Source organism: Anomaloglossus baeobatrachus, chromosome 11 (assembly GCF_048569485.1).
Source record: "Anomaloglossus baeobatrachus isolate aAnoBae1 chromosome 11, aAnoBae1.hap1, whole genome shotgun sequence".
NCBI classification, from domain to species: Eukaryota; Metazoa; Chordata; class Amphibia; order Anura; family Aromobatidae; genus Anomaloglossus; species Anomaloglossus baeobatrachus.
Window position 1 is genome coordinate 103,288,213 of NC_134363.1, and position 24,575 is coordinate 103,312,787.

The 24,575-nt window shown below is 49.9% G+C and overlaps 1 protein-coding gene across 7 annotated transcripts in view; it reads right to left on the reverse strand.

Moving 5' to 3' along the window:
- LOC142256662 (epsin-1-like) overlaps positions 1 to 19,754 on the reverse strand; it is a 139,437-nt gene extending 119,683 nt beyond the window's left edge. For 4 of the 7 annotated variants that reach the window (XM_075328477.1, XM_075328476.1, XM_075328473.1 and 1 more), the window contains exon 1: positions 19,580 to 19,753. The gene's annotated coding sequence lies outside the window, so the exon portion shown is untranslated. Of the gene's footprint in view, positions 1 to 19,579 lie in introns of all 7 variants that reach the window. The other 3 variants (XM_075328474.1, XM_075328472.1, XM_075328471.1) reach the window with 1 other exon arrangement.
- Between the last annotated feature and the right edge of the window lie 4,821 nt (positions 19,755 to 24,575).

The window sequence follows — 24,575 nt, forward strand, 5'->3', positions numbered from 1 at the left end:
ATGGCGGCCATGCGCTCAGCTGAGCGCTCTCACTTGACGGCGGGCGGGTGCTCAGCTGAGCGCTGTCACTTGCCAGATGGCGGGCATGCGTTCAGCTGAGCGCTGTCACTTGCCAGATGGCGGGCATGCGCTCAGCTGAGCGCTGTCACTTGCCAGATGGCGGGCATGCGTTCAGCTGAGCGCTGTCACTTGCCAGATGGCGGGCATGCGTTCAGCTGAGCGCTGTCACTTGCCAGATGGCGGGCATGCGTTCAGCTGAGCGCTGTCACTTGCCAGATGGCGGGCATGCGTTCAGCTGAGCGCTGTCACTTGCCGCCGGGCGCTCAGCTGAACGTTCGGCCACCGCGAGACAAAAAGTTTGTGATTTCAAAAAAAAAAAAAAAAAAAAAAAAGAAGAGCATGCGCAGTGAAATCCTGAGGATTCCGCTGCTCAAAACAACAAAACAACGTTACATGCTGCGTTCCTCCCGCTGGGCGGAAGCAACGGAGCGTCGCCCAGCGGAAGCAACGCAGGTCCTTTTGGCACAATCCGTCAACCATACAAGTCTATGGGAAACAGCGGAATCCGTTAACGGATTCCGCTGTTTTCCAAAAGGGCGGATTGTAACGGAAGGAAAACAACGCAAGTGTGAAAGTACCCTTAGCTGATGAGAGGATCTCGGTGCATTTCTGCTTCGTACATCAGCCGCCTCCCGCTCCATAGTGTTACATGTACTACCAGAGAAGCTTTCCACCTTCTATCAGCCTCTATAGCTAATCTCCTCAGACCTCTAATTCTTAGAAATTCTTAAGAGTCCCCAACCTAGGCCCATGCAGAAAATCTTGGGGAGTAAGGGAAATCCTCCTTAAGGGGCCACATACCTGTTAGCCACAAATGCTGGTTTGCCTTGCTGTCTGATCATTGGGAAGTGGAGACACAATGGTTGGCCAAAAGCGCCCAAAGGTCATGAGAACGTTTACGACCCCCTTGGGGTGCGCATCGCCATACGACCCCCCTTGAGGTGCGCGCCCCCATATGACCCCCCTCGAGGTGCGCGCCCCCATATGACCCCCCTCGAGGTGCGCGCCCCCATATGACCCCCCTCGAGGTGCGCGCCCCCATATGACCCCCCTCGAGGTGCGCGCCCCCCATATGACCCCCCTCGAGGTGCGCGCCCCCATATGACCCCCCTCGAGGTGCGCGCCCCCATATGACCCCCCTCGAGGTGCGCGCCCCCATATGACCCCCCTCGAGGTGCGCGCCGCCATACCACCTCCCCGGGGTGCATACCACCTCCCCGGGGTGCATACCACCTCCCCGGGGTGCATACCACCTCCCCGGGGTGCATACCACCTCCCCGGGGTGCGCGCCGCCATACCACCTCCCCGGGGTGCGCGCCGCCATACCACCTCCCCGGGGTGCATACTACCTCCCTGGGGTGCGCGCCGCCATACCACCTCCCCGGGGTGCATACTACCTCCCTGAGGTGCGCGCTGCCATACCACCTCCCCGGGGTGCGCACCACCATACCCCCACCCCGTGTGTGTATCATTCTATGTATCATTTTTAGACCATTTGGGCGTTTGTGCTGCAACATGATCTCAGTCTGAGAACAGCCAATAACGTGCCGAATCAGCGAAAAACTGCATCAACTAAATACACATTAAATACATAACTCCACAGATATGTACAATATGGATGTATAATTGGCTTATTCTGACGATGGCTCACGGATTGGAGAAACATCGTGCTGCAGACTCTAGTCACCAGGCATCTCTCATAGCAGAAACAAAACAAGATAATGTACCTCCTACGATAAATTCAGAACACCATGAATCACTCCAGGCCCTGAGCCTGCGCCCCGGAGAGGGAACAATTCAGCTACCTTGAACATTGTTAGGATATACAATGGGAAGCACAATATCTTATACATAAACCATTACCTGCTCACACACATCATATATATGTATATGACGTATACACGAGATGCTCCTCATCATCTGTAACTACATTAACACCGCTCCACCATCCCCCCATCTACAGCAGACTACTGTCACAGATTTCTCCATCTTCTGTGAACTAAGCCGTCTTCACACGAGTGATCCACGGTCTGAGTACAGGCTGCCATGTGTGGACCGAGCACCGCTCTCCTGACCCAAACTCAACAATCTGGCCAGTCAAGTCATGGCAGCCCATGGTCAGACCAAGAATCACATGTGTGAAGGCGGCCTTCAGCTCCGTGCACATGGAGTCTTTTTTCTGGTGTAAGTGGTGTAACATTTCATGAACTTGATAGGCAGGTGTAGCCATGACCCGAGGCCATGCGTAGACATATTGGCAAAATTGGCCAGGAATGGCATGTAGACTCCAATCATCACAATATCTGCACAACTTAAAATTTGTGACAACACGTTTTGTGATCCAGGTACCGCAGCAGCCTTCCCAACAGATCCTACCATCAGCACGGTATTTGGTGCATTGCTTCCACTGCCTATTTCTGTGTGTAAAAACACAGCGCCTCTGATTTTTCATATGATTTGAAATGGATTTTAAACACATTTTATTTGTAGATTTCCTAGCAGACTTGACAGGGATGAGGAAGTCCCGCATTATAAGCTATGTCTGCACATTGTAGTTTAACAACAAAACTGCACCTTCTGGCAAAACATGCAGCAACAAAAATCATATGTTTTTGCCACAATGAAATCAATAGCTGTAAGGGCTAAAAAAAAAAAAAAAAAAAAAAAAGATGGACAAAAAAAAAAAAACTAAGAATTGACCTGTGCAGGTTTTTTTGTCAACCCAAAACTGCAAGCAAACGCAAAAAAAGACAAAAACCACGTGCGCACAGAATTTCTGAATTCTCAAACTTTGCTGGGAGGAGTAATGCTATGTGCTCACGCTGCGGAATTTGACGTGATTTTTTCGCGGAAATTCTGCGGATTTTTCAAAAATCCACAGTACAGCGAGTCCCCAGCCATTTCTATGGCATTTGGGGAGTGCTGTGCCCATGCTGCGTTTTTTCCGCAGCAGAAACAATGCGGATTTCCCTGCGGAAGAATCTGCAGCATGTGAATTATTCCTGCGGATTTTTCCACACAATCCTATACTTACCTGCCTTGATAGAAGACACCGGAGTCACTTCCTCCAGTGCAGAGGAGCGTGGTGGAGCCAGAAGGAGGTGGGCGGGGCCTGCACAAGCTCCGGTCATGTGACAGCCAGAACTAGTGCAGGCCCGCCCACCATCTCCGGCAATGTGCAGACAGACAGCCGGAAAGTGAAGTGCTGCGTGATGAAGGTAAGTATCTCCATCACTCCAGCACTTGCTCTGCATTGAGGATACAGTGCCGAAGCCATGGTACTGTATCTTCAATGCAGAATGACCGCAGCATATCCGCAGGACATTCCGCAATACAACCGCAGCATTGAAACAGACAAAGTTGTGCTGCAGTTTTCTGGGAGCTCCTGCAAAATGTCCTGCGGATATAACCTCAGGACACTTTCCCCACGGCAACATAGCCTGAAGACGTGCAGTTTTGGGCAATAAATTGCACACAAAAAAAACGCAACAAAAAACGCAGCGTGCACATGGAGCCTTAAACACATGCATTCTTACTATGTTTTTGCAGTGGAAATGCAATAAAAACACATGTAATCTGCACATGGTTTTACCAGTAAAGTTTTATCAAAGCTAAGTGTCTAATTATTTGAAACAAAGCAGCTTTATTTAAGACATGATACAAAACAGAAAAAAACGCAGCTGAAAAAATCCGATAAAGCATTGTGACACGGGGTGCGGCTCTAAACTCGCTGATTCATGGCGGCATCAGACGCTGTTCACACTGCAGAATCTGACACTGCTCACTGTGCCTTCTCTGGAGCTTCTGAGTTGCACAGATAGGCTCAAGCGTCAACCAGCTGTGTGCTCATTAGGGATTGGGCTTGCAGGACTTAATCTCTGCTAGCCTGCTGGATCACATGTGAGAGACCTATCACAGGTACTCCTAACCTTTTAAGATGGAGGAATCTGTCTTCCCATGCCGACTATAGCTTTTGTTAAACCGGTCCGTGTGCTGTTGTGTTCTTGTTGTTGGTGATTTATTGCCTGCTGCTTGGTGTGCTATGGAAATCCACTCATCGTCTGGTTATTTCTTCCCTGTTCTTTATTTCATCCTTATCACAAATTGTCTAATATCTCCGAGTGTGCTAGCTGTGTGATAGTTTTTGGTTTCAAAGTTTGTCTTAATCTGTGGGTTCTACTACTCCTCCAGGCCTGCCCTGGGGTGGAAGAGAGGGGGTATTAGATCAGGGATGGACAGGAGCAGGGTAAGGAAGGCGGCCTAGACGTGGTTGCCATTAGAAATATCTCGGGGATTAGGAACAGCTAGGGCACCCTAGCCTAAGGGCCAGTCTAGGAGCCCTGGTCCGCTGTTATCCCTCGTGCCCAGTGACAAGCATGTTACCAAAATGCACTAAAAACCGCAAGTAACAACTTAGCTAATTGGTACAGAAAGCACTGCAAATGAAGACTTAGGAACGATCTTATTGAAATGTACAAATATAGGAGGGAACTGTACAGAGTTCTTTGTAATGATCTTTTGATACCTAGGCCTGCAACAAGGACAAGGGGGCATCCACTCCATCTAGAGGAAAGGTGGTTTAATAAGAATCACAGATGCAGATTCTTTACTGTAAGAGCAGCGGGGCTAGGGAACTCTCTGACACATGATGTTGTAATGGTTGGTTCACTAAGGTTCAAGGAGGGCTGGGATTCTTTGCTTGGAAAATAATATTATTGGTTATGTGCACTAAATTCTGTGATTGGGCATTGACGCAGACAACTAGTCTGATTGCCATTGGGAAGGAATTTTCCCCTAATGTGGAGCTTACTGTCTGCCCCATAGGGTTTTTGCTTTCCTCTGGATCACCATGTTAGGCTATGGGTTGAACTCACTACCTTCAACCTTAAACTGTGAAACTATGAAATCGGACTTAAAAGAGCTAGGTTGCACATTTTGCAATTTTTTGGTGTTTTCATGCGAGTTTCAACCAGCTCTGACAAAAGAAAATGAGCGGAGATGAGGCGCCGCAGAGTTTAGACGAAACGGATCATGGCGACCCCAGCTCAGCTTATTCATGACGGGATGCAACATATTAAACACCAGAAATCTTACACCATCAATTTTCATGCACATGCACCTCTTAATGAAATGGGTTTCACCACAACCCCTAATCAAGACTGGAGTCAGCAATGGCAACATGGAAATACGAAATACGCCCATTTTTTAGATTGGGAAAATGTTTTTAATTTAGGTTCTTAATAATATAAATTGTTTTTCACATTTTATTTTTTACTCCCCTAAGAAACTTGAACCTGCGGTTCCGGAGCCTGCGATTGTCCTGTGCCGTAAACTAATCTGCACAGAAGAGGGGTGGTGTTGACCTTTAGGGTCTCCTTTAGTCCAGCATTTGTGTCCTGCCTTGATGTGGATGATAATAATAACAATGATGCGTCCTACATAGGGCTGAGCGGATCCAAACTGTAAAAGTCCGGATCAGCGTGGAATCAAAGATTTCCGCGTGCCGGATCCGGAATTCTGGGTGAACGATCCAAATCCAGCACTGGCGAAAATAATTGAAAAATAAATAAAAACAGGAATAAAACAGCGTTTCATACGTACCAAGACTCGGTGTTATGGCGGCACATTGCTTCCGTGTCACGCATTCACTTCCTGTACTGTGCATCGTATACACACAGCTTTCCGTGTTTTCCCTGCCCACCGGCCGTCCTCTCGTCTGTGATTGGTTGCAGTGAGACGCGCCCCCAGGCTGTAAGAGTATCTGCCTGCCGTGCAGTCATCGCGGCTCAGTCATTGTCTGCATAGCTACGGTCGTGCTCTATGGCCACTGACTGTATTATGTAGCAGAGCTTATACGGCGTGGGACCTCGTGTGGATTACGCTAGACCTGCAGGGTGTTGGGGGTTAATAAAGTGGTGAAGGAGGGTGTGTGTTTTGTATTTTATTCCAAGTAAAGGATTTTTCTCTGTGTTTATTTACTTTCATTTACAGGTTAGTGTGATGCAGGTATCTCTCAGACGCCTGTGCCATCACTGACCTAGGGTTTAGTAGCAGCTGTGCACTGCTATTAACCCCTTATTACCCCGATTGCCACCGCACCAGGGCAATCGAGAAGAGCGGGTAAAGCACCGGGATTGTCACATCTAATAGATGCGGCAATACCGGGCGGCTGTGGGCTGAAAATACCAGCCCCGCCGGCTTTATCATGGCTGGCGATGAAAATCAGGGGGGACCGCACGTCTTTTTTTTTTTTTAATTTATTTAAATAAAAGAAAAAAAAATGCCGCATCACCGGCACAGCCGCGCACTTCTGACAGGAGCGTGCATGTGTTTCTGTGTACATGCACGCTCATGTTCAGAGAGCGCAGGCTGTGCCGGCTGATGTCATGTCAGACTTGTATGAGTCTAACAGCTTATCACCGACACAGCCACGCACACTCTGACAGGAGCGTACATGTGTTTCTGAAACACATGCACGTTCATCATACTGACCGAAGACACTTGCACTGCTTTCCCTGTCCACCGGCTGTCCTGCCGCCTGTGATTGGTTGCAGTCAGCTGACACGCTGACACTCAGGGTGGGGACGCTTCTAGCTGCAACCGGTTACACACGCCGGTGGGCGGGCAAAACAATGAATATTGAATTGTCGGCTCCAGAAGGAAAAAGCGTGACCCGGGGATGGAATGTGCTGCCATGACACAGCCTCAGGTGAGTATTACGCGCGCGCTCTCCTACCCCCCCTCCATCCCTTCCACAAATGTTTTTCATCTCATCTCCGGATTCTGGTCCCCATAGACTTATCCTCTGGATTTTTTTTTTTCCTACGCCATACACAGTGCTGAGAATTCTAGGTATTGCTATAAATGTTTACTGGACACCACTAGGCACCCTATGTCCCCTACATCATGCCTCTAATAAAGTGGTCTGTCTCTGCAAAACGCCTACAGACTTTTCGTACACATGTGCTGGATAGAACAGGGTGGGACATCAATGGGCAGGGCCGGTGACATGCGCCTCCATCTGCAGCCATTCTGAGAACAGGAGAGCAGTGGGGTTTGTGATGAAGGCAGAGAACCTGAAATACCTAGTGTTGCTTGAAAGTTTGTGAACCCTTAACCCCTTCACGACCTTGGACGGATCTATCCGTCCAGGATCGTGTCCCGTTAAGCCCCGCCCCCTGCCGCGGGCAGGCGGCGTGGATCGGCACACATATCAGCTGTTTTCAACAGCTGACATGTGTGCCTGCTGGCCGCGGGTGGAATTGCTTCCACCCGCGGCCATTAACCCCTTAAATCTTGCTGCCAAAGTCTGGCAGCAAGATTTAAATGCGCGCGGCCATGTTTGTTACTTACCGCCGCCCCCACCGGAAGTCACGTGTGTTATCACGTGACTATCGGTGGTTGCCATGGTAGCACAGGGTCATGTGATGACGCCTGCTGCTACGATGTTTCACTTTCATTTTCCCTCGGCCGAGAGCAGAGGGAAAACCAAAGTGACTGAATCTGCTGATTACAGCTGTATTGCTGTGATCAGCAGATAGCGATCAGCGATCGGATTGCTGATTGCTATAGCCCCCTAGGGGGACTAATAAAATAAAAAAAAAAAGTAAAAAAAAAAGTTTTAAAAAATAAAAAAAACACCAAAAAACCTAAAAGTTCAAATCACCCCCCTTTCCCCCCATTGAAAATTAAAGGGTTAAAAAATAAATAAATATACACATATTTGGTATCGCCGCGTTCAGAAATGCCCGATCTATCAAAATATAAAATCAATTAATCTGATTGGTAAACGGCGTAGTGGCAAAACTATTCCAAACGCCAAAATTACGTTTTTTGGTCGCCGCAAGTTTTACGCAAAATGCAATAACAGGCGATCAAAACGTAGCATCTGCGCAAAAATGGTACCATTATAAACGTCAGCTCGAGACGCAAAAAATAAGCCATAACTGAGCCATAGATCCTTAAAAATAAGAACGCTACGTGTTTCGGAAAATGGCGCAAAACATGCGCCCCTTTTATTGGACAAACTTGTGAATTTTTTTTAACCACTTAGATACAAGTAAACCTATACATGTTTGGTGTCTACAAACTCGCACCGACCTGAGGCATCACATAGATGCATCAGTTTTACCATATAGTGAACACAGTGAATAAAATATCCCAAAAACTATTGTACAATCACACTTTTTTTGCAATTTTTCCGCACTTGGAATTTTTTTGCCGTTTTACAGTACACTATATGGTAAAACTTATGGTTTCATTTAAAAGTACAACTCGTCCCGCAAAAAACAAGCCCTCATATGGCAAGATTGATGGAAAAATAAAAATGTTACGCCTCTCGGAAGAAGGGGAGCAAAAAACAAAAACGCAAAAACGGAAAGTGCCCGGGGGCTGAAGGGGTTAAAGGGAGCATGTCAGCAGAAATTTCGCAATAAACCTAAAAGATTCCCCTCTGCAGCTCCTGGGCTGTATTCTAGAAAGGTTCCTGTTATTCTGCCCCCTTTGAGACCTAAATAAATACAAAAAGGTAAGAATTTATAAAGTATGTAAATGTTTTTTTATGGTCACGGGGGCGGGCTGTCTTGCGTCCTTTATTCGCCTCCTGCCGCGAGATTATGGGCGGCGCTGTGATTGTCATCAGCAGCATCATCCAAGTACCCGCCCATAATCTCGCGCCTGCGGTAATAGGTGACGTGGGTTCATATGGCCAGCGCTTGCGCATAACGGTGGAGGCAGTGGGAAAAGCGCGGGCACGAGATTATGGGTGGGTACTTGTATGACGCTGCTGATGACAATCACAACGCCGTCCATAATCTCGCGCCTGCGCAATCACCTCACCAGCGGTCACGCTTTACACAGTGCTGTCCCGCAATAGTGTCACTGGGCATGCGCGAGACCTCGGGAGCACTGGGCGGCGTCCTCATGTATGGAAATGAGCAATGGGGGACGGCGTAAAGTGGCAGGAGGCGAATTATGGATGCAAGACAGGCCCCCGTGACCATAAAAAAAACATTTGCATACAAAAAGGTAAGACTTTATAAAGTATTTATTTAGGTTTCAAAGGGGGCACAATAACTACAGGAACCTTGCTAGAATGCAGCCCAGGAGCTGCAGAACAGGAATCTTTTAGGTTTATTGCGAAATTTCTGCTGACAGGTTCCCTTTAACATTTTTTTTATATTTCTGCATAAATCTGACGTAAAACTACATTAGATTTTCACATTTGTTCTAAAAGATAAACCAAATCAAACAAATGAGTCAAAAATATTAGACTTCAGCAATTTAAAAATGAGGGAAATGATCCAATACCACGTCTATAAGTGGGAAACGTATGGGAATGTTTAGGCCTCGTGCAGAGGTCAGCAAGTCTACGTGGCTATTCACATGTCCACATTTTCCTGTGGACTGAGTCAATATCACAGCAACACGTCTGTTTTTGATCCAAGTGATGGATGAAAATTACCCATGCAAGTCTAGGGGTCTGTGAAAGTCATGGCCAACACACGCACGGCATCAGGGTGCCGTCAGTGATTAACACTATAGTGGGTAGGAGAAGCTGTGACTTTTTTTATGCCACCTTCAGTGAAAAAAAACAAACTACTGACGAATCTGATGGCATAAGTGACACGCTGATGAAACTGATCAACAGGCCGTGTATTATGCAGGAGACAGATGACAGACTTATGAATCAGGTCTTCAGATTAATAGGAAATTTGAACCAATGAAGTTTTCAATCAATAAAATGTTAATCAGATGTGATTTAGGTGAGCATTTTATTTAAAGGGATTATCCAGGACTTATTATTTCTTTGTATTGAGCTGAGAACAAACAGGCAGATAGCTCTGCACAGTGATGATCTCTTCCGGCTGACCCATGGATTCTGCTGCTCAAATTCACCACTCGGCAGCAAAGCAGCTCTTCGTTGATGGGGCATCAGTGCAGTCGTCATGCTGATAAATAGCTGACTCCTGGAAATTAGTCAGAGGGGAGCCGCCTGTCAATCAGCATGACTTTAGCAGAAACACCCCATCAACAGAGCAGAGCGGAAGAGAAGATGCAGCACTAATGCCGTGACGTCAGCGGAAGCAGAGAATCGCCGGCAGGTGTGGTCAGGCCAGCAGAGATTGGCAGGGGTAGAAAAGGAAGGTACTGGAGTTAGTAACTATCTGCCACTACTTCTTAGCCCCATAGCAAATAATAATAAAAGTTCTGCATAATCCCATTAAAGAACAGGTTTTTATAAAAGTCTGATCTTCACAACAAATGTTTATGGAAGTGCATCATGGCACGAAGAAAGAAGATTCTTGAGGACCTCAGAAGAAGTTATTGATGCTTATCAGGCTGGAAAAGGTGAAAAACAATCTCTAAATATAGTTTGTAACTCACCAATTCAGTAAGAGATTGTACAAATGGACACACTTCAAAACCATTACAACCCTCCCAAGGGCATCTACTTCTAGGACTTGCATGAAAATCTGATGTAGTTTTAAGTTACCAAATTTATGCAGCAATATGGACAATTCTGAAAGGTTCACAAAAACTTTCAAGCCACAATGTACATACAGCTGATCACATCTCCTGCTGGTCACAAGCGGAGTTACTGTCTACTGAGGGATAGTATCCCACTCTTGAAGGGTGGCCCTCAGGTCATTGAGTTTCTGGGGTACAAAGTTATGAGCCTCTACAGAGACTCAGCTGATCCCATTGGTTTTCTATGAGATTCAGGTCTGGAGAAAATGCAGGCCACTCCATTTGAGGTACCACAGTCTCCAGCAGCCGTTCCATAATGTGGTGACCTTGACGAGCTGGAGCATTGTCATCCATGAAGATGAAATTAGGCAGGTGTTGTTGATGCAGAGGCACATTGACCGGATTAATGATGTTATTCCAGAAGTAGGGGCTTGACCTTGTACCATTCACAAAGTGTAGGATACTTCTACATTGACTAGACACACCAGCCCACACTAACAGCACCACCACCAAATGCTCATCTGGGGACAACAGTGGCTGATGAATAGCGCTCTTATTGATGTCCCCAACATTGTTGGTGGCCATTATTTCTGCTCAGCATGAATCGACTTTCATCAATGAACAGCACTGAGGCGCACTAGTCCCTCGTCCAGTGTAAATTACGCCTGTGCCTGGTGGTGTGGTTAGTACCCTCGCAGGTTGTCTAGACAGACCACGCTGATGTAAACCGTTTTAAACAGTCTGACGTGACACTTGCGTGCATCTCCCTTTGATTAAATGTGCCTGGACTTTGTGGCATTCATCATCTAGTTGGAAAGGTCATTGTTCACAATGAAGCGGTCATCAGTGTGGGATGTGGCCAAAGGACGTCCACTTCTCTGCCTGTGATTCTTACAGTCTCTCTGTATCTCAGTTGCAACCCGCTGATGACACTCTGTGACACTCTGAGCTCAGTGGATATTTCTGTCTGAGAACATCCCGATTAGAGTCTTGTAATTGTGAAGTACTGTTCATCAATTACTGTCCTCTCATGATGTTCAAATGTGAACAGCATGAGGAGGATGGTTTAATATCAATTCTAATTGAACTCTGAAATTAACTGGGAGATTCATGCATCAAACAACTGCCTTGAATTTTGCCATTAGTCTCCTTGTTAGAGAACAGCAAGTTGTGCAAACCGTCCAGAAACACTGAACAGTTGGACTTGTGCTTCAGAAGTTTAGTGAAGGTCACATTAAGGTCATCTGAAAAGGTTAAAGGGCATTGTAGGATCAGCCTGAAATTTCACTGAAAGCCAAATATCCTTAATTTTTTTGAGTAGTGTATTAGGGCTACAAAATCTTGTACCAAACACATCTGTGAATATGAAGTGGTGGAATCCCTTTAAGGTGCCCATACAATATAATGTACGAGCTGGAAGGGTTAAAAGCGGCTTTTTAACCTTTCCAGCTCGAAAATTGAAGTACTGTCAGTTTTGGGGCTGCAGCTGCTGTGTTTCTGAGTTTTACCGGTGATTGTGCCTGACACCTCTTCCAGGTGAGCATAACCGTTATCACGGGGTCTCACCTTGTCACAGTAAGACCCTAGTTGAGCTTTTTCCTTTCATTATCTAGCCGCCCGAACATGCAGATATCGGCAGGAGCAGATGGCCATCTTATATCTATGGGGTCTTCCAGATTTTACTGCGATGGATAATGTTGGGGAAAAAAGAAAGATCAAGCATACTGAGTTTCACTGTGGATTGTTTTATTCCCTGGGAAGATAAGCGGCTTTTCTTGGAAACACCTGCATGCTCTGCTGAGATGAACATGCATGTGTGCTGAGATGTTAGAAGGAATAGCTGGAAGATGAACGAGCTCTGAAAATAAAGAGTGTATGGCCAGCTTAAGGCTTTGTGCAGATGGCCCTGTATCATGGATAGAGTATTGGCCGTGATGCACAGACTGGCCACGGGACTACCTCAGATAATGCCTACGTGGCCTTCAATTTCAGGACGGGGACCTGCAGACAGTTTGTACTCCACAGTTCATCCTTGGACTGACACATGAATATAGAGGAAAGTTTACCCATAAAGGAACTCCCTTTGAGCCCCTGCTGCACATTCACTTTATATCTGCTTTACCATGACCTAAAATGCAATCAAATATGGATGAAAAGCTTTTGCGTTACCTAGGAGACCAACAAAATGGGATGTGATTGAGCTGTGGATAAAGATGTAACGTGCCACTATCCTAAATGAAAGCTATCACCAGCATGCGGGCAGCACTAGTACTGAGCAGTCTCTGCGACCTGAAAAAGACATATGGGCAGCAGCCAGCACACACCAGCAGCATGTGTGCGACCAATGGCTGGGGGCCGCACAGAAGGACAGGCAGGATGTGCCCCCTGCAATACACTACAGAAGGGGTCTCACCTGGAGGGCCTGTACTAAGCTATGAGATTTCTCAGTTTACTGCCATTCATATCACCTGCCATAGAGCACACGTAATGTAATACACAGGAGAGGTGCGAGTCGCCAATATGGCCGCTCCCAGGAAGTGCCTAAAGAATGAGGCACATAAACAGCAAACATTACTTATGGTCTACTGGATTCCAGTGGTCTGACATCATCCATCATGTAATCTCTGATTAGAGAGAATTAGTATATGGATGTTACATACACAGAGCTGATCCAACATTATCACATGGTGGCACCCTGAAGAAAACTACATGAATTAAAGGGAATGTCAGGAGAATCAGGCTGCCCAAACCACGGACAGCACATATCATAGCCAGCCAGGGACCATAAGGGGAGACTAGACTAATCCTGTGCCATGCCTGCCAACTCATCCCAGTGTCACCGGCGGGCCACTGACCGGCCTCGCCACAGCCGGCGGGCCACTGACCGGCCTCGCCACAGCCGGCGGGCCACTGACCGGCCTCGCCACAGCCGGCGGGCCACTGACCGGCCTCGCCACAGCCGGCGGGCCACTGACCGGCCTCGCCACAGCCGGCGGGCCACTGACCGGCCTCGCCACAGCCGGCGGGCCACTGACCGGCCTCGCCACAGCCGGCGGGCCACTGACCGGCCTCGCCACAGCCGGCGGGCCACTGACCGGCCTCGCCACAGCCGGCGGGCCACTGACCGGCCTCGCCACAGCCGGCGGGCCACTGACCGGCCTCGCCACAGCCGGCGGGCCACTGACCGGCCTCGCCACAGCCGGCGGGCCACTGACCGGCCTCGCCACAGCCGGCGGGCCACTGACCGGCCTCGCCACAGCCGGCGGGCCACTGACCGGCCTCGCCACAGCCGGCGGGCCACTGCCCGGCCTCGCCACAGCCGGCGGGCCACTGCCCGGCCTCGCCACAGCCGGCGGGCCACTGCCCGGCCTCGCCACAGCCGGCGGGCCACTGCCCGGCCTCGCCACAGCCGGCGGGCCACTGACCGGCCTCGCCACAGCCGGCGGGCCACTGACCGGCCTCGCCACAGCCGGCGGGCCACTGACCGGCCTCGCCACAGCCGGCGGGCCACTGACCGGCCTCGCCACAGCCGGCGGCCCACTGACCGGCCTCGCCACAGCCGGCGGCCCACTGACTGGCCTCAGTGGGCACATAGGGAAAGACCTGTCAATCACCTGAAGCAGCTTTGGAGCAGTTCAGAAAATAATATACCGGTCTGAAATTGTGCAGCCAGGTTGTGATTCGCTCTCTCCGCGGTTTGGGCAGCATGAATTGCTTGACAGGTTCCTGTTAAAAAATAAAACTATAACTAAAAGATTTAGTCACCGAATTGAAGGTAAAGACCGAGTCCTACGCCATCCCTAGACTCTGATCTTTATACGCACACAGGCTACTAGGAAAACACACTCCTTTAATGTGGTGGTCCACTACTGGAGAAAACCTAATGGGCTGAGAGGTTTAGAATAAAAAAATGGTGTGTGTCTACCAGGCCCCAATCCACTGTGCCCCAATCCACTGTGCCCCAATCCACTGTGCCCCAATCCACTGTGCCCCAATCCACTGCCCTCGGTTCACATTTTGTCCAAGTGGAAGAATCCCTTTTTATTCTGCTGGACAGAAGAACGCTCCGCCAAGCATTACATTACTTTTTTTTTATTTCTAGAAACTTTGCCCATTAGTAGGGTATGTCCAATAATGGACAACCGCATTAAAGGAGTATTTACATTTCCAAGACCCTATCCCATTATGCAGTAGGTGTAATAATAATATTAGCAAATACCTCCAATTAGAAATGTAGGATAGTTCTCCTAATACAGCCATGCCTCTTACCTCATGTGCAGACGTGGCAGCTTTAATAGCCATGGTTACAATCATATATTGACAGTTGCTTGGTGGTTGTATCCATGGATACCCAAGCTGCAATGCCCTGCAAATGAGGTAACAGACATGGCTGTCTCAGATGAACTATACTACATTTAAGGCTGGCATCACACTTGTGATTGACTCGCACCAGTGCAATGTGAGAAAATCTTGCATTGCTCTCTGACCAATGTTAATCAATGAGGCAGCTCCGATCTGCTTTATCTTCCTCAGTCCAAATCGGACTGAGGAAAAAAAGCGGCATCCTGCGATTTCTAGAGTTTCTCAGGCGAGTCTCTCCAATGCAAGTTTGTGGGTGCGAGAAAAAAACAGATGTCACACAGACGGCACGCCGACCATCCTAGTGACATCCGGTTTTCTAAATACAATTCTATCATGTAGCAGAAAACACTGTAAACGCTCCTGTACATGACTGTAATGACTAATAGCTGCTGAGGAAAAACTGATCACATACGGATTAAATACGGATTGCTCACGGACTACAATCATGAGAAAATCACAGCCTCGCATTGCAATTGCACACGGATCAACACTCGGACAGCGCTCATCCTACTCATAAGAATCGCACCGATTTTACAATCGCACGTGTGACGCCGGCCTAATTGGAGGCTAATATCACATCTACCACATATTAGGATAGGCTCTTGGAGATGGGAATACTTAGACAAGGATTTTTATGTAGTTTTTGATTGTTTTTCTCATTTTCTATATGGACTATTCTTTTTTTAGTACAAATGATTCAACAGTTCATTTTTTTTAAGGAGAAATTCCACGAGAGCTCATGTTGCTTCTTTATCCATTATGAAAAAACAGTGCTTTGCACATCTCGGCCTGCATTTCCATTGGAGTATGGAGCTTGTACACAGCAGGCCATTGGGCGGATTTTGTAACAGAATCTGATCAAGGATCCACATAAACTCAGTATGAACATACGCTTAAAGGGCCGTTCTCTCCAGACACCGCATCACTAAACATTATATGGTCAATGTGTGGTTCCTTTAGGGCTATATGGAGTCACACGTGGAGTGTGTCACATTGCGACATGTAACGACTTCCTATGTTGCTCCACTACGACCTGTGACATATCTGCAGCAGCACAGTCGCAGATGTTACCAATTGTGTTGGATTATCTGTTGCCAGATGCCCACAACTCACTTGCCACAGGCTCCAATGCAAATCACAGGTGACATCTGCAATCTGACTGCTATGTATTGATTGCACCTCAGCTGTGTGACAGCAAGTGGCAGACCAGTGGTACGGACGTGTCCAGTCACACAAACTGGAGATCACTGTTGTGCCTCACATGTACCCCTGCCCTGATCATCCAGGTTACAGATCATCTGCATAATCTGCCCATTCACTTCACTAGTGTAATCCCAGGACGATCCATCCATGAGAGAAGGGTCCCGGGGTCAGCAGGATTCCCCACGATCCACTGCACGCTGGGTTATGTGAGCCACAAAGGTCTGAAGTCAATAACGCATGTAGTGACATCAAATGGGGGAATGTACAACGAAAGGCAGAACAGACATTCTGGAGCCTCATCTGCAAAACTACAGAAGTTCAGTCATTTACTGCTTGTAGTATTTGCTCCAAGTCCAAACCTTCAGCTCTTGCACTGATCCTTACCAGGTGTATGATGGATCTGCTCACTGTGCCCAATATATACCAGAACAGGTCATCCGGAGGTGTATCACCCCGTCACATATCTACGCTGCTCTTCCTCTGCTGCGCTTTCCTGTCAACCTGGTTTTGCTGACCACTGCATTGCTGGAAACAATATCTAGAGGCCACAACCAAAAGTCCCCACAAACCGAAACAAAAGAAACCAAGGCTGCAATTTATGAAATCATATCAGTGTAATGTGAATGTGCTGTCACAATTATACAGCTACCTCACCCGTTCTGGGCCAACACCCTCCTGCAGCGCTGCTCCGCAGCCACGACGCTCCCCTGCTCCGCAGCCACGACGCTCCCCTGCTCCGCAGCCACGACGCTCCCCTGCTCCGCAGCCACGACGCTCCCCTGCTCCGCAGCCACGACGCTCCCCTGCTCCGCAGCCACGACGCTCCCCTGCTCCGCACCTACGACGCTACCCTGCTCCGCACCTACGACGCTACCCTGCTCCGCAGCTACGTTACCCTGCTCCGCAGCTGCGACGCTGCCCTGCTCCGCAGCTGCGACGCTGCCCTGCTCCGCAGCTGCGACGCTGCCCTGCTCCGCAGCTGCGACGCTGCCCTGCTCCGCAGCTGCGACGCTGCCCTGCTCCGCAGCTGCGACGCTGCCCTGCTCCGCAGCTGCGACGCTGCCCTGCTCCGCAGCTGCGACGCTGCCCTGCTCCGCAGCTACGACGCTGCCCTGCTCCGCAGCTACGACGCTGCCCAGCTACGACGCTACCCAGCTACGACGCTACCCAGCTACGACGCTACCCAGCTACGACGCTACCCTGCTCCGCACCTACGTCGCTGCCCTGCTCCGCACCTACGACGCTACCCTGCTCCGCAGCTACGACGCTACCCTGCTCCGCAGCTACGTTACCCTGCTCCGCAGCTGCGACGCTACCCTGCTCCGCAGCTACGGCGCTACCCAGCTACGACGCTACCCTGCTCCGCACAATTATACAGCTACCTCACCCGTTCTGGGCCAACACCCTCCTGCAGCGCTGCTCCGCAGCCACGACGCTCCCCTGCTCCGCAGCCACGACGCTCCCCTGCTCCGCAGCCACGACGCTCCCCTGCTCCGCAGCCACGACGCTCCCCTGCTCCGCAGCCACGACGCTCCCCTGCTCCGCAGCCACGACGCTCCCCTGCTCCGCAGCCACGACGCTGCCCTGCTCCGCACCTACGACGCTACCCTGCTCCGCACCTACGACGCTACCCTGCTCCGCAGCTACGTTACCCTGCTCCGCAGCTGCGACGCTGCCCTGCTCCGCAGCTGCGACGCTGCCCTGCTCCGCAGCTGCGACGCTGCCCTGCTCCGCAGCTGCGACGCTGCCCTGCTCCGCAGCTGCGACGCTGCCCTGCTCCGCAGCTGCGACGCTGCCCTGCTCCGCACCTACGTCGCTGCCCTGCTCCGCACCTACGACGCTGCCCTGCTCCGCACCTACGACGCTACCCTGCTCCGCAGCTACGACGCTACCCTGCTCCGCAGCTACGTTACCCTGCTCCGCAGCTGCGACGCTGCCCTGCTCCGCACCTGCGACGCTGCCCTGCTCCGCAGCTGCGACGCTGCCCTGCTCCGCAGCTGCGACGCTGCCCTGCTCCGCAGCTGCGACGCTGCCCTGCTCCGCAGCTGCGACGCTGCCCTGCTCCGCAGCTGCGACGCTGCCCTGCTCCGCAGCTGCGACGCTGCCCTGCTCCGCAGCTGCGACGCTGCCCTGCTCCGCAGCTGCGACGCTGCCCTGCTCCGCAGCTACGACGCTGCCCTGCTCCGCAGCTACGACGCTGCCCTGCTCCGCAGCTACGACGCTGCCCTGCTCCGCAGCTACGACGCTGCCCTGCTCCGCAGCTACGACGCTGCCCTGCTCCGCAGCTACGACGCTGCCCTGCTCCGCAGCTACGACGCTGCCCTGCTCCGCAGCTACGACGCTGCCCTGCTCCGCAGCTACGACGCTGCCCTGCTCCGCAGCTACGACGCTGCCCTGCTCCGCAGCTACGACGCTGCCCTGCTCCGCACCTACGTCGCTGCCCTGCTCCGCACCTACGACGCTACCCTGCTCCGCAGCTACGTTACCCTGCTCCGCAGCTGCGACGCTACCCTGCTCCGCAGCTACGGCGCTACCCTGCTCCGCAGCTACGGCGCTACCCAGCTACGACGCTACCCTGCTCCGCACCTACGTCGCTGCCCTGCTCCGCACCTACGACGCTGCCCTGCTCCGCACCTACGACGCTGCCCTGCTCCGCACCTACGACGCTGCCCTGCTCCGCACCTACGACGCTGCCCTGCTCCGCACCTACGACGCTGCCCTGCTCCGCACCTACGACGCTGCCCTGCTCCGCACCTACGACGCTGCCCTGCTCCGCACCTACGACGCTGCCCTGCTCCGCAGCTACGACGCTGCCCTGCTCCGCAGCTACGACGCTGCCCTGCTCCGCAGCTACGACGCTGCCCTGCTCCGCAGCTACGACGCTGCCCTGCTCCGCAGCTACGACGCTGCCCTGCTCCGCAGCTACGACGCTGCCCTGCTCCGCAGCTACGACGCTGCCCTGCTCCGCAGCTACGACGCTGCCCTGCTCCGCAGCTACGACGCTGCCCTGCTCCGCAGCTACGACGCTGCCCTGCTCCGCAGCTACGACGCTGCCCTGCTCCGCAGCTACGACGCTGCCCTGCTCCGCAGCTACGACGCTGCCCTGCTCCGCAGCTACGACGCTACCCTGCTCCGCAGTTCCATTTTGCCATCCTGTAGCACCTGCCCTTGGACAGGTGTGTTACCCCCACCCTGCAGGGTAGGCTGTGCAGAGCTCTGCAGTCTCAGGCATGATGCACTATGGGGCAGGTGACCCTGCAGCCCAGGGCAGCGCAGTGATACCAGCCTGCAGCTCTGGGAGGCACCGCATTACACTGCACAGCTCCAGCCGCTATGGGGAGAGATGTGACGGCCACCGCGGGATCATTCCACGCAGCACAGCAGGCGGCCGGGGACTGTGCTCCTGTGACCGTCACATACCGAGAGGTGTCACAGCCGTACAGGAGCCAGCAGTGCCCGCTGCCGCGCACACAGCACCACGCACCTCTCAGCTGAGCTCCTGCGGCGGCCGCTGCACACACTGGGATGGCGTCCTCCGCTCCGAATACCGGAGGTTTCCTCATCCGACCGAGGCCTCCCTTCTGGTGTCTCCGCTACACGGCCAGCAAGCAGCAGTATACGCCCCAAAGCCTACGCTCTTTGACCCCCGGAAGTAGAATAAGAGGAAAAAAGACATATTCCTGGCAGCATTACACAACGCTGCGCCGCTTCCGCCCTCAGCGTGACGTCACTTCTGCCACACCCACAACATGGGAATCTTTATTAACAAGGCGCGGCTTCATATCGAGTTCACACCTTGCGTTTATATGAACATGCCGGTCTGAGGCGCTCATCAGCGGTTTGCAGTTTGCCATCATTTTATACTGTGTCTTTCATATTGATGGCGCTTGTGATGATAAATGTAAATATCTGAAGATGCAGAAAACCCCAGCAAACCCCACGGGTGATCCTCACAGTGCAGGGGGCAGCCGAGGGGCGCTGGAGTATTTAACCCCTTATGCACCCCTAAATGCACGCTGCTTCTTTTACTGCGTTTTTGGTGCTTTTTTGGTGACGTTTTGTCATATGCCCCTAGATGCATGCATTTCCTTCCCCCAGCAAAGTCTGTGAGGTTTCTATTTTGCTGTCCACACATCTTTTTTGGCTGCGTTTTTGAAGACGTAGCTGAGATGCAGCATGTCAGTTGTTTTTGTGTTTTGTCCCTGCATTTCAGAGGACTGGCAGATCAATCCCTCGCAGACCCAGGCCCGGCGGGTGATTGATCCCTGGTATCTGGCCAGATGCCGCTCCCCATATAAAGTCTATGGGGACCAGAATCCGGCACAAAGAGGTAGGAGCAAGCTCTTCATACTTACCAATCACCAGGGCGGCTGTACACTGCTCCCACGGCCGCTTATTCACTTCCCGGGCCGCTCACTACCTTCATTGAATATGCACTGCTTCCCCCGGCCACCAGCGTCTGTGATTGCTTGCAGTCAGACGCGCCCCCACACAGACAGCGTGTCTGAGGATTCCAATCACAGACGCCAGTGGGCGGGTCTATATCGTACAATAAAATAAATAAATTTGCGTAGGATCCCCCGATATGCTACCCAGCACAGATAAAGCCAACATCTGGAGGCTGGTATTCTCAGGCAAGGGATACCCATGGTTATTGTGCACCCCAGCCTAAAAATATCAGCTTCCAGCACCTGGAATTGCCGCATTAGATGCGACAGTCCTGGCACTTTACCCAGCTCTTCCGATTGCCCCGGTGCAGTGGAAATCAGGGTAATAAGGAGTTAATGCAGTCCACTGCTGCCACTAAGTCCTAGATTAGTCTATGAGACCCCCCATCACTAAACTATCAGTGAAAGCAAATAAACACAAACACCCCAAAAAATCCTTTATTTGAAATAAAATACAAAAAAAGCACCCTCTTTCACCACTTTATTAATCCCCAAAACACCCCTGCAGGTCCGATGTAATCCACAATAGGTCCCACGACGCTTCCAGCACTGCTACATCTGATGCTCACAGCGAGCGCCATAGAGCATGACTGCCTGCTGGGCGGTTCAGTCAGCGAGTGAAGTGAGCCGCAGGATCAGCAGTGATGTCACTCAGGTGATTTGCTGTCACAGGTGGAGGATTCCAGCTGTGGCCGCAGCTGCTGATCACGGCTCAGTCTGCTTGAACCTTACAGTGGACAGTCATTTTCTATGGCGCTCACTGTGAGCTTCAGATGTAGCAGTGCTGGAGGTGTCGTGGAAACTCGTGTGTATTACGTCGGACCTGCAGGGGTGTTTTGGGGATTGATAAAGTGGTGAAAGAGGGTGCTTTTTTGTCTTTTATTTCAAATAAAGGATTTTTGGGGTGTTTGTGTTTATTTACTTTCACTTACAGATTAGTGATGTGGGGGTCTCATAGATGACTGCCATTACTAATCTAGGGCTTAGTGGCAGCTTTGGGCTGCCATTAACCTCTTATTGTCCCGATTGCCACCGCACCAGAGCAATGGGAAGAGCAGGAAACAGGGCCAGAAATGGCGCATCTAATGAATGTGCCACATCTATCGTGGCTGCGGGCTGCTATTAGGCTGGAAAGGGACAAATAACCATGGCCCTTCCCACCCTAATAATATGAGCCCCCACCTGTATGCTGCACCTTGGCTGGTTTTAGAAAAATGGGGAGAACCCCTCATTTTTTATTTTTTTTTTCAAATCAATTAAAAAAAAAATGGGATCCCCTCTATTTTTCATAACCAGCCAAGGTACAGCAGACTGCTGAAGGTTGCAGCCTGCAGCTGCTGCTGTTCCTGTGCTGGATATGAAAAATGGGGAGACCACACATCATTTTTGTACCAAAAATAATTTAAAAAAAAGAGCTGCCAAGCTAGCTATTCCTCTATTGAGCTAGTCTTTTATTTATTTCTATCTTTTCTAAACTTGGCAAAACACAGCAAAACGTCGTGCATTTTTTTGGGCCAAAGCTGCGTTTCTGTAACCATAGGATAAAACGATGCACTCAGAAAAAGATGCAGCATGCACATATAGCATTACTGATGGGGAAACAGTTGGTATTCTGATAGATTGGCGTTCTGGGGTATTCTGATAGATTGGCGCTCTGTGGTATTCTGATAGATTGGTGTTCTGGGGTATTCTGATAGATTGGCGCTCTGTGGTATTCTGATAGATTGGTGTTCTGTGGTATTCTGATAGATTGGCGTTCTGTGGTATTCTGATAGATTGGCGTTCTGGGGTATTGTGATAGATTGGCGTTTTGTGGTATTCTGATAGATTGGCGCTCTGGGGTATTCTGATAGATTGGCGTTCTGGGGTATTCTGATTGATTGGTGTTCTGTGGTATTCTGATAGATTGGCGTTCTGTGGTATTCTGATAGATTGGCGTTCTGTGGTATGCTGATAGATTGGCGTCCTGTGGTATTCTGATAGATTGGCGTCCTGTGGTATTCTTATAGATTTGTGTTCTGTGGTATTCTTATAGATTGGTGTTCTGGGGTATTCTGATAGATTGGCGTTCTGTGGTATTCTGATAGATTGGCGTTCTGTGGTATTCTGATAGATTGGCGTTCTGGGTATTCTGATAGATTGGCATTCTGTGGTATTCTGATAGATTGGCGTTCTGTGGTATTCTGATAGATTGGCGTTCTGTGGTATTCTGATAGATTAGCGTTCTGTGGTATGCTGATAGATTGGCGTTCTGGGGTATTCTGATAGATTGGCATTCTGTGGTATTGTGATAGATTGGTGTTCTGTGGTATTCTGATAGATTGGCATTCTGTGGTATTCTGATAGATTGTCGTTCTGTGGTATTCTGATAGATTGGCGTTCTGGGTTTTCTGATAGATTGGCGTTCTGTGGTATTCTGATAGATTGGCGTTCTGTGGTATTGTGATAGATTGGCGTTTTGTGGTATTCTGATAGATTGGCGCTCTGGGGTATTCTGATAGATTGGCGTTCTGGGGTATTCTGATTGATTGGTGTTCTGTGGTATTCTGATAGATTGGCGTTCTGTGGTATTCTGATAGATTGGCGTTCTGTGGTATGCTGATAGATTGGCGTCCTGTGGTATTCTGATAGATTGGCGTCCTGTGGTATTCTTATAGATTTGTGTTCTGTGGTATTCTTATAGATTGGTGTTCTGGGGTATTCTGATAGATTGGCGTTCTGTGGTATTCTGATAGATTGGCGTTCTGTGGTATTCTGATAGATTGGCGTTCTGGGGTATTCTGATAGATTGGCATTCTGTGGTATTCTGATAGATTGTCGTTCTGTGGTATTCTGATAGATTGGCGTTCTGGGTTTTCTGATAGATTGGCGTTTTGTGGTATTCTGATAGATTGGCGTTCTGGGTTTTCTGATAGATTGGCGTTCTGTGGTATTCTGATAGATTGGCGTTCTGTGGTATTGTGATAGATTGGCGTTTTGTGGTATTCTGATAGATTGGCGCTCTGGGGTATTCTGATAGATTGGCGTTCTGGGGTATTCTGATTGATTGGTGTTCTGTGGTATTCTGATAGATTGGCATTCTGTGGTATTCTGATAGATTGTCGTTCTGTGGTATTCTGATAGATTGGCGTTCTGGGTTTTCTGATAGATTGGCGTTTTGTGGTATTCTGATAGATTGGCGTTCTGGGTTTTCTGATAGATTGGCGTTCTGTGGTATTCTGATAGATTGGCGTTCTGTGGTATTGTGATAGATTGGCGTTTTGTGGTATTCTGATAGATTGGCGCTCTGGGGTATTCTGATAGATTGGCGTTCTGGGGTATTCTGATTGATTGGTGTTCTGTGGTATTCTGATAGATTGGCGTTCTGTGGTATTCTGATAGATTGGCGTTCTGTGGTATGCTGATAGATTGGCGTCCTGTGGTATTCTGATAGATTGGCGTCCTGTGGTATTCTTATAGATTTGTGTTCTGTGGTATTCTTATAGATTGGTGTTCTGGGGTATTCTGATAGATTGGCGTTCTGTGGTATTCTGATAGATTGGCGTTCTGTGGTATTCTGATAGATTGGCGTTCTGGGGTATTCTGATAGATTGGCATTCTGTGGTATTCTGATAGATTGGCGTTCTGTGGTATTCTGATAGATTGGCGTTCTGTGGTATTCTGATAGATTAGCGTTCTGTGGTATGCTGATAGATTGGCGTTCTGGGGTATTCTGATAGATTGGCATTCTGTGGTATGCTGATAGATTGGCGTTCTGTGGTATTCTGATAGATTGGCGTTCTGGGGTATTCTGATTGATTGGTGTTCTGTGGTATTCTGATAGATTGGCGTTCTGTGGTATTCTGATAGATTGGCGTTCTGGGGTATTCTGATAGATTGGCGTTCTGTGGTATTCTGATAGATTGGCGTTCTGTGGTATGCTGATAGATTGGCGTTCTGTGGTATTCTGATAGATTGGCATTCTGTGGTATTCTGATAGATTGGCGTTCTGTCGTATTCTGATAGATTGGCGTTCTGTGGTATTCTGATAGA